This window comes from Lichenostomus cassidix, chromosome 17, assembly GCF_008360975.1.
Source record: "Lichenostomus cassidix isolate B80296 chromosome 17, HeHo_3.0, whole genome shotgun sequence".
Taxonomy (NCBI): domain Eukaryota; kingdom Metazoa; phylum Chordata; class Aves; order Passeriformes; family Meliphagidae; genus Lichenostomus; species Lichenostomus cassidix.
The window spans coordinates 8,841,432-8,858,972 of NC_139497.1; positions in this window are offsets into that span (position 1 = coordinate 8,841,432).

Consider the following 17,541-nt stretch of genomic DNA (forward strand, 5'->3'; position numbering starts at 1 on the left):
AAATTCTAAAAATGGATTCGGTCATGAGTGACTCCTCCTCGTAAGCCCCAAAGACAGAAGGGAGTAAATCACTCTGCTCTCCAGCACCGCTTAGCAAGGAGCCTTCCTCCTCCCCGAGCAGCTTTGCCAGGCAGCCAAGCGTTTCCTTGGACTTTCACCTCCATCCCAAGCCCCGGGCAGGTGACTGGGCTTAATGGAGCAGCACTTCCATCTGGCAAGGCACAGTCAGGGCAGAGACAACGGTCCAGGGCTGCAGGATTTTCCTGTCAGATGATTGGGACACCTGGAGCATGGCACTGCTCGTCTGCCCTGGCAGGGCAGCTCCCAGGAGCTGCTGGGGCAGTCTGGATCCATCTCTGGATGGGTTTCTGGTTAAATCACAACGTGGATTTCCAGCTTGCTGTGCTCCACGGGCTTCCAGCATGAGGGACAGTGGCTAAAATTTAGGGACACAACGCCAGCATCCCACTCTGGGCAGGACAAGAGGGACAAATTGCTGAAAGAGCAGCAGGAAATGAGATTTATTCCTTTAAAAGGGGAACTTCCACCACGCCCTGACTTCCCTGGATGCTGCCCTGCACCTGGAGTGGCTCAGAGGGAAGGTCAAAGCTCCACAGCACACCTTGTACCAGGTGAGCTCAGGGAACTGCAGGTAGGTTTTTATTTGCTCTCAGAATTTGCAAGAGTGAGGAACAGAGGAGCCACTTCAGTCCCATCTCGAGGCTCTGGATCCAGGGTATTGCCAAGCAGAGCAGCTCCCAGGAGCACATTCCCTTTAAAAATAAACAAACAACACAGACTGTACATCTCCTTCCAGCCCACAGGAAGGTCCAGAGCTTCAGGCCAAGAAAAGCAGCTTCCCAAGGTGTTCCTGGCCAGGGATTTCTGTTCTCCTCAATCTCATTTTGCACCAGCTGTGCTGGAGGAAAATCCAGGTAGAGGAAATTATTAAAGCTGGTGCTCAGGTCTGCCAGAGGATGTAGCATGGCTTATGAGAAAGATGCTCTGACACTTCTAATCGAGAATAAGAGAGTGAACAAAGGGGAAAGAGGCTTTTTGAAGGTACAGCTCCTCCTGTGCAAGTCCTGATCATGGCACTGCTTGGTGCCCTAAACCCCCAGGGCCAATTACCCTCAGCTGCTGCATAAACACAGAGCAAGAGAAGCCCTGAGCTCATCCCTTGGGTGGGAGCTCTGCTGGAAACATCCCTGGGCTGGCACAGCAGCCCCAGCTCTGCACAGGGAGCTGCACAAACCTCCCAGGCTGCCACAATCCCATCCCCACAGCTCCACACAGCTCTCCCAGGCCTCTTCCAGGCCACAGCAGACCAAGGGCAGTGTTGATAAGAATTGGTTGGAATGAGAGTTCCTCAGAATTGAGGGAAGAGGAACAGAGGGACAGCGCTGGGAGCCAAGAGCAGGGCAGGGAGGGGAAGCAGGAGCTGGGAGTCCCTGCTCAGCACCTTCCCCAAGGCACCTCCACCCTGAGGGAACCCCAGGGGATCAGGAGCTGTTGTGCTCATTCTGTTCCTCTTGAGCTGAATTCCCTTGTAGGTGGATCACGACTCCAAACCCAGCTGCTGGCTGAGTTCAGTTCCAGGAAGCTCAAAAATGAGGTTGTCAGCTCAGAAAACACTTCAGCCACCAGGACCAAGGTCTGAACAACACCACACAGGGAAATTAATGGGAAATGACCAGGAAATCACAGGACACAGGGAAGCAAAGCTGCCAATGGGTTGAAGAGGGACAAGAAGCCTCTGTGGTGCTCAGTGTTCCCTTCTGAGCTCCAGCACCACCAGAACAGGGTTTGCTCTGTGGGAAAGCAAAGTGTTTGCACACAGACAGTGCCTGTGGCAAGGAACTGTGGGAATATGATAGATAAAAGGGACTTAAAAGTACATCAGGCTTCATATTTTTATTTTTTGGGACATTTCTAAGATCATTTCTGCCCCACAGGTCTCCAAGACTTGCCAGCAGGGAAAGCCAACTTCACACCTTCTCTCCCATCATTTGGACCTCAATTTAACTGAGGCCTTGATCCCCAGGAGAGGGAGATTTGGGGAGTCTTTGCCTGTCTCTCAGTACATATCTGTCTGTGCTAAATGATTAGACATCTAATCCTCCTTAAGATTCAGGTCTCTCCTCTCCTTAGGCTCTTGTGAACATTTGCCTGGATGCTTCTCAGCATCTCGATGTCAAAACAGCTTTTCAAATCTGACTTTATCTGAACTCGAGTCGTGTACAGGCTCAGCTCTGCGTGAGCTTCACTCTGGAAATCCAAGAGGGAGAAACATCACAAGGATTGACAGAGCACCAGGTCCAGCTCTGGAACCAGATGGGCGAAAAAGTCAGAGAGATTTGGGGATTTCACCAGTCACTTGCCCAAAGGTTAATGCAGGCTGAAGCCATAAAGCCACCCCTGTCTGTCCTTGTGCCCCACAGGAGTTTGCTGTGTGTCAGCTGTCAAATCCCACTGCAAAAGGGGTCACACCCTGCCTGGGTTGTTTATTTTCAGCATTATCATTGGATACAGACTGATTAAAGACCAAGAGCTTTTCGTCTCCTCAGTGATGGGCAAGAGAAACTCTTCAGGCACAAGAAGAGAGCCCAGAGAAATTATCACAGTGAAAAGGCTCCATGTTCACGTTTTGGGCTGAGATGACCAAAATGCAGGAGCGCCCAGATTCCCAAAGTCCTCTGAAGTTTTGGAGAACTTGAGGCTTGAAGAGCAATATCACACAAGGATAGCACCACAATGCAAGGCCTTCTGCTTCCTCAGTGGGAGGATGGCTGTTGCTGTGGAATTAAGGGAGATAATAAACCCCTGCAGGTGCTGTGGGGGGTTTTGCACCCAACAGCTGCAAAAATGTGGCAAAAATGTGTTTGCAATATCAGTAATTATGCCACACACCTAAGGGAGGGCGTGGAGGGGAACAGAGAACCTCTGTAGTGGTTTTTTGTGCTAGAAAAGAGCCTCTGCTGTGGAACAGCTGGAACAGCTGGCTGGGCAAGCCTATCTCCCTGAAGACATCACTGTGGAGCAGAGAACAACGTGGAGCAATGACAGCACCAAAGCTGCTGCAGCTGCAGTCAGGGAGAGCTGACCTTCATCCTCTGGAAATGCTGGTGCAGCTCGGGGCAGGGCAGCAGCACCCACCTCACACATCACCTCCTCTGCAGGAAAACATCACAGGGAAATGTTCCTGGGACTATCTTTGAATCCATCACAACTGTTCCCAGTTTCAAGTGGGTTTTGGTCTTTTTATCCTAGGAAAAGGAGCAGGGTTTAGTGCCACGTGGTCAGATGGCACAAAACAAGGATCAGTTTCCCATACAGGGTCTTCAGCTCATTGTGGCACAAAACTAAATGGATAATTAGTACAAAAATGTGGGCAAGTTGCCTTAAAAATTGGCTATTTAATTAGTTTTTCCCGAGTGAGGTTGCAGATACATTCACTCCCACGTCACACACACAGGCAGAAACAAAGCCAGGGCAGGGATAACTTCTCCCCTTTCCCCAAACCCTGCAGCAGTCACTGAGGCCACCGTGCTGCTCTTTGTGCTCTTACAGTGCTGAGGTTTGCTGGCCAAGTGCTGAACCAGGGCCTGGAGGGCCACACGGCTTTGTCTCAGTCCTTTAAACACCCCCGGGCACACAGCCACACCTCCAGCCTTTAAATCACTGTTTCCCTTATCTCAAAATGGGAATCAAGACCCTTTGCTTGTGTTTTCCCTGTTTGAGTTGCTATCTCGGTGATCCCGGGAGGTTCTCTCCTCTGCAGAGTGCTCAGCTCAGCGAGGTTTCAAACGCACTCGGGATCTCCATTCCACCTAAAACACAAATTCAAGGTCTGATGAAGTGCTCAACGAGCTGCAGTTAATGGGGGAATGTGCTGTTACTCTGTCTAGGACTGGATCAGGAGCCATGCAGCAAGCACGGATAATAGGAATTAAAATAAAAAAAGCAATGCCCGCTGCACAGCCTTCTAAATCTGAAAGGTTAATGCACACGGAAAGGGAGAAACACAATAAAAAGCTCCGCAGCTACAGATTAACTTTCACTTTTCAGAATCTGTTATTGTTATTAAGGAAGCTATCGAGAGGCAGGAATAGGAGCTGGCTGCCCTACTTCCACTGCACTGCACTGGGAGTTGGGGTTTGGGTTTGCTTTTACGCCTTTCACTCTCTTCCCCCATTTGTTTTTTTCCGAACCTGCAGTGAAATGCAAATGCCAACGACTTGGAGAAGCAGCCTGAAAGCTGAATAATATTGACAGGCAGGGAATCCCCCAGGCTTGGGGTAGGTTGGGGCTTTAGAAAGCATCTCCCCTTCACCCCAAACCCACTGCCAGGCAGAAGGAAGGTGGAAAGGAACCAAAGCTGCCCAGGAGAGCTCCGGTTCTGACCCCACATCCATCAGGCAGCCGATCCGTTTAGCTCGGGTGCTCCTTGTTTATTCAGCTAATGGTGAAAGTTATGTCCACATTCCAGCGTAAATTAAGTATTCAGCTATTTTACAGACGCGGTAAGTCGGTCAGCCTTAGCCTCAGTAATTAGGGCTCAGTGTTTAATTAATCTCTTGTGGTCACACGCGCAGTGTCTATCACACTCTCTCCGTTGGCTCGCAGGGCTCGGGGAGGAGAGGCTGAGGAGCTGGAGGAGTTAATCCCTTCAGCTGATCCCACTGCCCAGGCGGGAAGGGAAAGGGGGAAGGGGAGCTGCTCTGTCTCGCCGGTGGGAGAACATTGGGATTACAAATTAGGAAAAACCCTCCTTGCGCTGAGCCCCTTGCCCGGGACAGGGACACCTCCGGACAGGGACACCAGCCAGGGACACAGCAGAGTCCCCAGGGACACAGCAGAGTCCCCAGGGACGCGCTGGCTGCGGCAGGGAAGAAGGGACCTCACCGGAGCTGCGTTTCCCCTGTCCCACACCCCCACAGCTCCCAGGCTCTCTCCCGCCGCTACAGCCCCGGGTCGATGTCCAGGGACAGCTCAGGGACCTTGGGGACACCCGAGGAGCTCCATCCCTGGCAGCGCCACGGAAGCAGGAGCAGCAGCAGCCCAGAGCTCAGGCAGGAGCTGCGTTTTCACTCGCTGAAAATGGGAGAATGGGAAGGAGTCAGAGCTCCTCTGGAAATAGAATCACAGCATTTTTAGGTCGGAGAATACCTCTAAAGCCATCGAGTCCAAGGTTCACTCAACACTGCCAAGGCCATCATGTCCCCAAGCGCCACATCCTCAGGTATTTTAAATCCCTGCAGCGATGGTGACATCACCACCGCCCGGGGCAGCCTGGTCCAGGGCTTGACATCCCTTCGAGAGAACCAATTTTCCCTAATATCCAATCTAAACTTTCCCTGGAGCAACTTGAGACCGTTTGCTATCGTCTTACCAAGATCTCAGGGGGAAGCAGAGCGCAGCCAAACAGAAATGTGGTAAAGCCTCAAAATCAACTCCCAGGGTGCCAGAGCAGGGGGAAAACTATCAGTGGGCCAAGATTATCGCATTAAAATGGTAAATAAACAGTGGGAGGGATCTTCTACAGGTTCCAGCACCGAGGGGCTAAGAGGGTGCGAATTAGTGTTGACCCCAAATATAAAAGCAGGTGATCACCAGCATTTCAAGGCGCTTTTCCCTTGCAGGATGTCAAGGAAAAGAGTCTGGAAAGCCAAGGGCTCCCGCGGAGAGCACCCGCTGCCCTGAGCTGGCGGCGAGGGACCCAGCGAGGGTCTGAGCTCCTCGGGCTGGGAGCTGCTGGGAGAGGATGGGAAACGCCTTGGATGAAAATCATCATCTGCAGCGTCCTCCTCTGCCCTGCCCTGCCCGGCCCCGGGATGCCGAGATGGGCACCGCTGCGACAGGGACAGGGACAGGGAGCTCTGCCCATCCCTGCCCAGCCCCAGCGAGCACCTGCATCCCGCAGGATGCGCTCAGCAGCGCTGGGATCGGCGGGATCGGGTGGGTCTGGAGCCGCTCGCCGCATCCCCGGCACTTTGCTGGGGCTCCAGCGCCCTCTGCTCCGGCACGGGCAGAACTGAAACTCCGCTCGCCCCACGCGGGGCAGTGGGGCAGGGCTGGGGGTGCCACCAACCCGCACCCGCGGCCGGCGGTGGCTTCCCCCGAGTGTCACCCTGACTGTCACCCGCCAGCGCCAGCCCTGGCACTCGGCAGGGCGGCCTCGGCAATCCAGCAGCTTTCTGACTTTGACTTTAAAACCTGATTTGCAAGGGAAACCGCCGGGGGAGGTGGCAGGCTGGGGACAGCGGTTCTTCGGGGCTCCAGGGGCATCTCTGCTGCCAGCCCTGCTGTGGCTCCAGCGGGAGCAGGACGGAGCCTCGGGAGTGGCGCTGGATGGAGGAGCTGCCAGCGCGGTGTGGCACAGCTCCTCCGGCCTCGGCACGGCCACCCGCGGCTCCTCCGGGTGTTTAGAGAGATATTCGCTCCCTTTCTGCCCCTTCCCACCCGGAATGCCCCGGAGCAGGCAGGAGCTGCCCGCCCTGAGCTCCTCCTCCCTCGCTGCTCCCAGGGCAGCAGAGCCTGCGGGGCTCCAGCATTCCCACCACCTCCTGGAGGATCCTGCTCCTCCTTCCCCAGCCTCTGGCACTGACAGAAGCTCCCAGAGCCACTCCTGCAGCTAACAAGCCTGTCTGGCTCAGGAAGCAGAAGCTGCTCACATTCCTTCAGAACAGTTTCCAGAGCCTCCCAGACCCACAGGTCACCCTCACTCTGCACAAGAGGTTCCTCAGCCCTGTTCTGCTGCTGGCTCTGGGTGTGAGTGTGACTGATTCTCCTGGAATGGAAAAGGCTCAGGTGGTGCCAGGCATGAGGGTTTAGAGGAACCTGGAGCCTTGAGGGGACCCCAGAGTCAGGGAGCAGCTGGACAGGAGTGGTGCAGATTTGGATGGAGGTGTTCAGGTGTCCCAGCTTTGGGTGACACATCTGGAAGGCTCTGAGTTTCCAGCAGAAGATTTTCCTCCATCTCTAATCCCCCACAATCAGTCACACACACAGAGCAGGGATGAGGCACTTCCCTTCAAACCTGATGCACCCTGCTAGCAGCTCCTGGGATGCTGCAAAACAGAGGCACCACCACCTCCTCTGACCCAGGAGGTCTTCTGAGAGCAGCTTCGAGGAGAGAGCAAATAATTCAAGAAATAAACATTATAGAAACAGTTCAGAATCCACAGCCATGTCCTGTTGGAAAAGTTGCACTTTTCTCCATATTTCCCCCAGTTTTCCCTAGATAATATCTTTGTGAGGCACTTATCTCTTCCCTCCTACCTGGTTGATGCAGTCTGGGCATCCAAAGTTTGAGACACAACAAAACTGAAGAAAAAATCCAACTGTTGCTATGTACATGGATATATATATTTAAAACTGCTTATATAGAAATGTAAATGCATATTTATGTGTTCAGAGCACCAGATTCTGTCAGACCAGGACCTGCATGGTTTCACCTCAGAGCTGCTCTTTGGAGGAGGGACAGTCCAAAACCCCAAAAAGGTTCCATAAAACAGCGACAGGTCCCAGGCATGCCCTGGGGACACCATGGCACCCCCAGGGCCCCCAGGCTGTGCCATCACAGGTGGCACTGGGGGCCAGCATGGGACCAAAGCCTGCTGCCATCACTCAGCTCCAGGACACGAGGAGGTGGCACCTCAGGAGCAGAGCTGCTGATTTATGATGTACTCAGGACTCTCCAAAGGCATTATTTATCTGCATTACTGAGAGGACTTAATTATTCCTCCTCACATCAGAGGAGACACTGAGAGCTTCTATTACTGAGAAAATCATTTTAATCAGCAAACAGAGCACACGCCACCACCAAACACTCATTTCTTGGGAGGGAAGTCAGATGGCTGAAGAGTTGATGTTCCCAACCTCACTGGGTAAAGCTGTCTGTGCCTGAACTGCCCAGGCTGGCCCAGAAAGGAGGGAAAAACTGCCCAAATGCAGCAAAACTGAGTGAGCTTTTCGGTGGGAGTGCTGCAGGAGAGGCCCAGCAATGCCAGAAAACGGGAAATTAGAGGAAGAAACTGCAGCTGACGATTTCACAGCACAAGAACTGGCAAGAGCAGGGGTTAAAAACAATAAATAAAGCAAAGCAGAGCATATTTAGGAGCAGGAGGCTTATTTCCTTGTCTCTTTGGCAAAAAGTGGAGCCCAGTGGTCAGAAGAGGAGGGATGTGGGAACTTCTCACCAGCACTGACCCCACTGCCAGCTCCTGGAACACAAACACACTGACCATGTCTCTGAAGCATTTCCATCTTTACATCAGAGGCAAAGTCTCAAAAAGCATTTCCAGCCCGCTGGGATTCCCACAAGGACCTCAGCAAGAGGCTCCCAGCTCCCGATGGAGTCAGCACTTCCCTCCCTGCAGGGTGGTTTTCATCTCTTTGATGTTTTCTTGGAGATCCAAGAGCAGCTGAAGGTGGGCTGAGGCACATCTGCTGAGGGGGTGGTTGTGGTTCCAGAGGTGACAGTGACACCAAAGGGACACCAGTGATGGGCACAGGGACCTGATTGCCAGCCTGGGCAGGCCAAAGGTGATGTCCCATCACCACCACAGTGCCCAGAGGTGACAGCAGCCCCTCGAGTGCTGATGGTCACCTCCTCCTCCAGGAGATCTCTGCTAAGACTCAACAGGAGCTCCAAGATTTTTTACCCCTGCCTGCAGCTTTTATCAAGGCAAAAATTAATGTGATTCAGAAAACCTGTGGGATTGCAGAGGGAGGTCACATGTGGTTTTAAAAGTTCAGTTCAAGCCCATGCTTGCAATATGATTTGTATTACAAAGCAACTCCTACTATACTATTAGCCCTGTGCCATCACTTGGTTTTCTGCAATCACAGAAATTCTCTACAGTCTTAAAATAACAAAAAATCTGTTATGGTCTGAACCAAAAAAATTCCAAACCCCACAGCCCCTCTCCCTCCTTGGCAGTTACCACAGCCTGATCTGCTGCAGGACTTGGACCTTTCCTGGAGGAAGAGAACTGGAAAATCCAGGGATTTTGGCCCAGCTGGGGAGGGTGGAGGAGCTCATCCAGCACAGGCACTTTCACTCTGCCTTTCATGCCCAGCTGTTTGATGTTTTCTTGAAGATCCAAGGAACCTCTGTGATCCTCAGATCAAATGTTCCTTCAGTGAACCAATCCAGGGCCTTTGGATGCAGCCAGGGCTGCTGCTCTGACCATTATGGTTTTTTTGCCTCTCCCTCCACCCTCCCTGTGTTCCCTCCAAGGGATGGTGTTTGCTGTTCCTTGGAGGAATCCAGCTCTACAGCCAGGATTTCCAGCAGTGGCATCTCTGCCCGTTAAACCCAGTAATTACAGCTCCCCAGCCTTCAGGGGAGGGACAATTTCCCTGCCAGGGAATTCACTTCAGAATCCACTTGACATCCTCCCCTGGAATGTGAGAATTAGAGGGATCAGCGCTTGGGTGGAATGGGAATGAGAATTCCTGCCAGGGAGCTGAGTGGTCAGCTCAGCTCTCAGCAGGTCGTTTGGCCAGTGAGGAATGCAGGCCAAGAGCAGCAGAGCAGGGGTCAGTCCCTCTCCAGAAGGGTCTGGTGAGAGCAGAGAGAGCTCTTTACCCTGTAGGGCAGCAAGGACAGAGCTCAGAGCCACGGGAGCTCCTGTGGGAGCAGGACTGCAGGAGCTGAGTGAGGCTGGTGACATCTCCTGCACGGGCAGCAAGGTCAGGCAGTGTCCCCAAAACACCCCCGAGAGGTTTGGGGCTGAGCTGAGGGCACAGAGGAACAGAGGGCAATGGGACATCCTTGTGCTCCCAAAGCTGCCGGGATCACTCCCTGATCCCAAGGAGCCCCTCGGGCAGGGGTGTGGGGGGCACAGCCCAGGTGAGCCCCACCGAGCAGTGCAGGGAGGGGAGCACAGCATGGAACTGACAGGCTGATCCTTCCACCCAAAAGGCACCCAGGGAGCAGCTCACCTCGGAGGAAAGGTGGTTCCCAAAGCAAGGAGGGCTGGCAGCTGTGGGAATTGGATCCCAGCAGCAGCACAGGGCACAGACTGGGGCAGTCAGCCATGAAACTAATCCCACAGAAACCTTGCTGGGGCTGATTTACACTGTCTGGGGAGAGGAAATCTGAGAGGAACAGGAGCATTCTGCCCACACTGGGGTCTCACCTCCCTGCTGGGATGGGGGACAGGCCTGCAGGGTATTTGTGCACAGTTCTGCTCTTCCATTCCCTCCCAGCTCCAGCAGCCTCCCCTGCAAACAGCAGCTCCAGCCCATGCTCACCCTGCCAGGCTGCTCCTCATCCCTCCATTTCCCAATTGCCCGAGTGCCTCATTCACTTTATATAGAACCAGAACAAAAAACCACCAAACCAAACCCAAAAAATCAGTATTTTAATCAGAAATTGGTTGCTTGCTCTAGTCCTGAAACATTCAGTAACAGCCAATATCTGAGCAGCCCAGCTCACTGTTTAGAATATTTCTCTTCAGTGGGTCTGTACTGTTCCTATTTCAGGGAGTTTATGAAAGGATTAGTTCTTGGGAACAGCTGCATTTCTCACTTCACTGAGAAATAAACACATCAGGCTGGTGCTGCAAGTGCCATAAAAGAGCTCAGTCCTTTCCATGTGTTGTTCCCTCCCCACCCCACCTTGGGGCTCTACAAGTCCTCTCCATGCTCAGAAGGTGTTTGGGGTTTTGGAAAGACCTCAAATATCACGGAATCACAGAGTCACAGAGTGGTTTGGATTGAAGGGACTTTGGATTGAGGATCATCTTGTTTCACCCTTACCATGGCAGGGACACCTTCCACTATCCCAGGCTGCTCCAAGCCCTGTCCAGCCTGGCCTTGGACACTGCCAGAGATCCAGGGGCACCACAGCTTCTCTGGGCATCCTGTGCCAGGGCCTGCCCACCCTCACAGGGAGGAATTCCTTCCCAAAATCCAACTAAATCTACTCCCTTTCAGTTTGAAGCCATAACTGAAGGACCATTAGGCTTCATCCTCACTTCTTCCCTTGTTGCCTTCTCCTCTTGCTCCTTCCCGAAGGAACAGCCAAAAATACCCTTTCCCAGCCCTGCTGGGCTGTCAGGGAGCTGCAGGACACAGCCCAGGAGAGGCTGCAATCCAGCAAGTGTTTGGCACCTCTGAGCTGGGGGGAGCTTTTTCCTGGGCTGTGAATAAAAACAACTTCTTAATTAAGCCCGGGATATTGATTTCATTTTCATCCTATTTACTGCTCTGCCCTCCATGGGTTTGCCACACTCTGTAGGATTCCCCTTGCCCCCACTCTGTGTACACACAAATTGCCAAGATAAAAAAGCTTCATTAGTCCCATCTACTCTTCAAGCACTCATTTCTTTAGGTTTTTTTTTTTTTGCTTTCAAGTGTTCATAAAAGAGGCTCTTTGACAGCTTCCAGAGCTGCATCTCTCCAGCAGAGAGAAGATTCACGAACCAACATCAAGAGCTCAGCTTCTTTGGAAAGAGAAGGAGGGGAAAAAGCCTCTGCAGAGCTCCTGAAGAAACCCAAGCTCTGGGTAGCCTCAGGTGTGAGGAGCTGGAGGTCTCACAGCAGCAGAACCCCTGAGCTGATGGGACTTGGGGATATTTTATTTTTGTTAAACAGTGGCAACAATTTGTCTTTAAACCCTGAGAGGCTCAGGGGTCACCCTGAGTGGGAGATGATTCTCCTGCTGAGAGAGAAATTCAAGTTTTTCCTGTTTCCCCCACACAGCCAGAAAAGGGAGAAGCCTCAGAAGGGAGAGGAATGAGACAAATATCCAATTAGAGAATGAGAACATAGAAAATTGGAAAATAATTGAAAGATGATAAATCAAGCAGAAAAGCAGTGTTTTGCATGATGCTTGAGTCAAAGGTACCAAAAGATTTGGGAATTTACTCTCCATCCTCAGAAGTTGTTGCATCAGTGACCATAAACCCCATGAACTCACACATTTTGGGCTGTGACCCAGAGAATTCCTAATCAAAATTAAGATTTCCAGCAATGAAGGAAAACAACCCCAGGGAAGATGTTCTCAGACAAGAGATGTGGGGAGGTATTCAAGCATTTGAGGGAGAAAAAAAAAAACAACCCACAATGATTTTTCCAGTCTTTATTGCCACATTAAGATGTGACAGGAGGGCACTGGAGGAAGGAGAGGTGGTTTAGAGGCTCAGGGAAGATGTTCCCTGCAGGAGCATGGTGGGAATTGTGGGGCTGTTCTGTGCAGGGCCAGGAGTTGGATTTTGCTGATCAAACTCAGGATATTCTGTGTTTCTGGCAGAGATATGGGGAGGGTAAATCCAGCACCACCTCAGCTAGGCTGGTCAGAGCTGTGAAGCACTTCCCAAACCTCAGAGAGTTTGAGTTTCCTTTGATTTTGAGCTGAAATCACAGGGATTTTCACCACTGAATGATGAGAAAATATTCCTCTCATCCAAATCTGGGAATTGCAACTGAAATGCAGCTGGGGAGAGCAAAGATCCTGACACTGGCTGGGCTCAATACCAGGGGCAAACACTCAGAAATTCAAAGAATAATCAACAACCTGAGGAGTGAATTGAACTTTCTCCACCATGAATATCTGGCTCTAAAACACAGAGTTGATCTCCAGCCTTCTGGTAAAGCCTCCCATGTGGGTCTGGGTTGTTTTTCCAGAGCAGGGCTGAGTTGGATCATTTGCCTCATTCCAGGCACTGCTTTGATGTTTCCACTGATTCAAGAATTAGCCTGGAAATCATGGTCTGTGCCAGGGGCAGTGGCAGCAAGGATTGGCTGCAGGAGAGGTGCCTGAGCTCTGCTTCGCAGTCCAGACTCTTCCTCCTCTGCTTTGTTTCAAGAAGTGAAGCTCAATAACATCAAGCCAGCCTCTGCTCAGCTCCAACCCCCAGGCATGCCCTGGTGCTGCACGAGGATCTCAGCCCTGCAGATCCCCACACCAGGCAACACTTACTCCAACTGAATTAGCAGGAAAGGTCTGGAATGGTTAATTGGAATTATTTAGCCATCATGTTTTGCCTTTCTCCTCCTCCTCTTCCTCTCCCTGGCGTGATGTTTTCTAAATTGAATTCCTTTAACAGAATCCAATATACAGCAAAACTGTTGGTACAGAGAAATGTTTCATTTGGGGTCTGGCGGATGGACTTCACCCCGGGGGACTCCCAGGGACCCTTTTGTGCCCCAATCCCCTGCCCAGCACCAGCAGGAGCCAGGAGGGCACAGGGAATTTGTTCCAGTTGGATAGGATGAGCTGGGATCACTCAGGGATCACAGCTGGGGGAAGTTCAGCTCCAGGAGCTCCCTGGGCAGCTGCAGCTCCATTCCTGCTGCACATCCAGGGAATCTGTGCTGGAAGAGCCACTCATGTCCTGAGCTGGAGGGACCCACAGGATCATCAATCCAACCCCAGCTCTACACAGACACCCAACAACCCCAGCCTGTGCATCCCTGGCAGCATTGTCCAAACACTCCTGGAGCTCTGGCAGCCTCAGGCTGTGCCCATTCCCTGGGGAGCCTGGGCAGTGCCCAGCACCCTCTGGGGGAAGAACCTTTCCTGATCTCCAGCCTGACCCTCCCGAGGCTCAGCCAAGCCACACTGCCCTTCTCTGGCCTTTTTTGTGCACACAGGTTGTGAAGAACTATGGAGACATCACAAAGAACTGGGAAAAGCTGGTTTTGCTTAGGCCAGCAGCCCTTGAATTCCATCCAAACCATGGTGGATTTTTCCCTCAGGGGAGTTTTCCACTCACAGGCCAAACACAGAGGAGACAAACAGCAGCTTCCTGCACCAGCAGAGGGTTGGGAAAGAGCTTTTCCAAGACACAGAGGTGCAATGTCCATCCCAGGGACATCCCAGGTCCATCCCAGGTCCATCCCAGGTCCATCCCAGGGACATCCCAGGGACACCTGTCCTGTCCCCAGAGCCCCAGAGCACAGCCAGCCCCTGGGTGTAACACCTCCCTCACCAGCACATTCACTGCACAGCAAGACAAGGATGGGAAGTTCCCAGGGAATTTTGTGTTCTTTTCCCTCCTCTTCAGTGCACTTCCATTAAAAAAATCAACTAAAAAAATAAATACATCTGTTGAAACAATCGAGGATGTTTTCCAGGGTAGTTTTACAGGAGCAGCTTGGTTGTCTCAAAAAAAAACCAAACCAGGATCTTTCTTTATCTCCCCCAATATCTTCCCAAGATAAAAACCCAAAATCCCTGTTTTTTCATTCTATTTGTCTCCAGCTGTGAGAGGGAAGTTCTCCTCTCCCAGGCATGTCCAGCTCCTCATTACTTGTTCATGGGTTGGTGAGGGTTTCAAAGCCAGGAGCCCAAAGCACCACACAACCCACAGGGAAGTTTTATTCCCATTTTCCTCCTGGGAAACTGAGGCAAAGAGAGATCTCCAGCTACCGAGAAGAGCTGTGCAGAGGGTGGGTAGGAAGATCCACGGTGCTAATTAGAGGTAAGAATGCTGAAAACGTCCCAAACCTTCCTGGGGTGAGCGAGGAGGCAGGCAGGGCGGGAATTGCTCATCCTCAGCCAGCCCTGGGGCAGAGCAGAGCTCATCCCTGTCCCACCCAGAGCCATTGCACACCTTCCCAGTCCCAGAGGAGAATTCACACCTGAAGGAAAGGAGGGGAGAGCTCAAGCAGAACCTGCAGCAGCACAAAACTGCCTGATTTTAGGTTTGCCTCCCCCTGAATTCATCATTTTGGCATTTCCCCTGCCGTCCCTGGGCTCATGCATGGAACTCCTGCCCTCTGAGGGATCAACTCCTGCTCTCTCCAGCCCAGCCTGCCTGCAGCATCCTGAGGGTTCCTGACTCCTCCTGCTCCCCACAGAGCTCCAGGGATTTGCCCCAGGGCAGAACAGCAGCTCCTGCAGCAGGAGGGAAGAGCAGGTAGCAGGAAAACCAAACACCACTGAACTTCTTAAACTTTTTCCAGCTCAAGCCTGTGTCACAGGGATTTTCACTATATAAATGAGAATATTCTCCCCACTCCCATTCTATTCATTTGTAAAGTCACTTTGCTAATGGTGCAGGCCATGTTTGCTGCTCACCAACTCCCAAGCAATTCATTCCAGCTATTTTCCCCCAACAGCTGCACAACCAGAGAGAAATTCTCTTCCCAGCAGAGGCAGGAGAAAAGGATATTTGTCTTGTTATGTCTGGGTAAAGCTTATCTGCTTATTTGCTGCTCAGAATTATATTTACAGAGCGCAACAAAGGCAAAGCCAAGTGCACTAATTGCTGTTGCTCAGGTGAAATATTTTCTGCTCACCCTGAGCCCTGCATCAGTGGGGCTTTATACTTTATCCAGCATGAGTGAGCTGCACAGAAGGGTTTTATTATCCACCCATCACTGCTGTTTCATTGCCACTGTGTTTTCTGAAAGGAGGGAGAAAAACCTCAATGATTTCTTGCGTGTCGTTCTGCTTTTCAAACAAGGGCTGCTGAGGGTTTTTTCCCGAGCTCATTGCACGTTGCAGACAAATAAATCACCATTTAAATCAGCCTCATTCTGAGCACACAGATGGAGGCTCCTCCAGAGGGGAAGCTCTCCATATCCAGGTGCTTTCCATCCTCCACACTGTGGGCTCCACATTTCCAGGCTCCCAAGGGAGCAGCACAGAGCAAAAAGCAACCCCTGGCAGGGAAAAATTCCAGCCCCAAAATCATTTCATTTTCTACCTTATCAATGCTGCAAATCCTCATTTTAGCTCTGCTGCAGGTGATTTGGGCACAGAACATCCTCCCAACCCTTTGTTCCCACAGCAGAGCCCAGGGCAGGCACAGCTCCCAGCACGGGGGGTTTATGGCCTGGCAAGGGGCTGGAAATGGGGTCAGTTGGTAAGCAAAGGGGATCAGGGGGTGGCACTTCCTCTATGCCCCCTTTCCTGGGGGAAGGGAAAACCATCCTAAATGCAAAATTCAGCTCCTTTGCCCACATCTCCCTGCCTGCTCCCCAGCCACCTCCTGCAGACTAACCCATCCCAAAGGCACTGGGCTCTGCTGGGCTCTGCTGGGCTCTGCTGGGCTCTGCTGGGCTCGAAGGAATTGTGTGGCTTTTGCAAACCCCTCAGAGGGGAACTGGGCAGGGATGATCTGTGTGTCCAGCACTGTCCATTCCTGTGGAATTCCAGGCTCTGCAGCCAGGAAAGCTGGCAGATGGATGCCTGTCAAAGAGCCAACCCTTTCCCAATGTAATCTCCTGTCATCCTTGTTAGAGAGCAGAGCTGCAGAGTTTAAACAAAGCCTTGCTTTGCCAAGTCCCTGCTCCCCCAGCTCAGCTGGGACACTTTCTGTGATGGGGAATGGAATCCCAGCCCAATGCCAGGCTCTGGGGGCTTCACTGGCAGCCCTGGCAGAACCCCCCAGTGCCACCCATCCCTCCATCCCTCCATCCCTCCATCCCATCTCCCTGCAGACCTCCAGAAGCTCTGAGAGCAAGGATGGAGAGCAGCTGCTGCTGCTCAGGGTGTGACCTGCTGGGGACACTCCTGGGGCCTGAACTTCCTTCCTTCCACTCCCCCACCCATCCCGGGGCAGATAGAGAACACTCATGAACGAAAAACTTCCCAGGAACAGGGGAATCCCTTGCTGTGGGGCTGCTGAGTCCCTCTGGTGCTGCAGGGAGAGCAGAGGTGACCCTGTGCCATTCCCAGTGGTGCTGTCACCTCCCAGGGCACTCAGGTACCCCCAGCAGGACCTCGTGTGTGTCCCCAGTGCCACCAGCAAAGAGCCCCAGCAGCTGCTGGACACCTCCCGAGGGGCTGAGCCCTCTGCAATGCCTTTCACATTGGCTAAATGGAAATCAGAAGGCAGAGGTGAGCAGAAATTCAGGCGTGGGGCTGAGCTTGTCCAACCTGCCCCTCCCGGGTGAGGCACACCTCAGCCTGCAGGCAGCACTCAGCAATATTTGCTTTTTCCGGGCATTCAGGCCATTCCTGGGGCTGGGGAAGGGACAGGGAGGCTGAGCCTGACCTCCCCCAGCATCACCTCCTGGCCCTTCATCTCTCCCACCCACCTGCAGCCTCCAACTCCAACCTCAGGCTGCTTCTCTCTCTCACAGCCTCACGCTGAAGCCTCTCCCTGCCACCAGTGAGAGCAGCAGAGCTTTTTCATCCTGCTTGGAGCACCAGAAAGGAAATTAAAAGGGTGATAAGGGAGCTCCTTCAGCCGACAAGGGAATATTCTCTGCTAGTGGGGAGATAAAGTAATATTTCTTCCAGCTCTGGCAAAGGCTCAGGAATGAGACTTGGGGAGAAATTCCACATTTATAGAGATTTTATAACTCTTACCTAGGCTGCAGGATAACCATCAGCCTCACTCATATTTCCTCGTCAGAGGAGGTCACAGCAGCACAAAGAGAGAGACAGAGTCTGTAAAGAGAAGCCAGATTAGCTGCAGTATCCAGGATCATTTTCTGGCTTTGCTGGCCCAGGTCAGCCCAGGGCAATGGATGCTTTTGGTGCCTTTGTAACACCCTGGAGAGATGAGCCAGGAGAGCTCCCCAGCTCGGTGTGCAGAGGGTTTGCAGTGCCCTGGGGTCCCACAGGGCTGG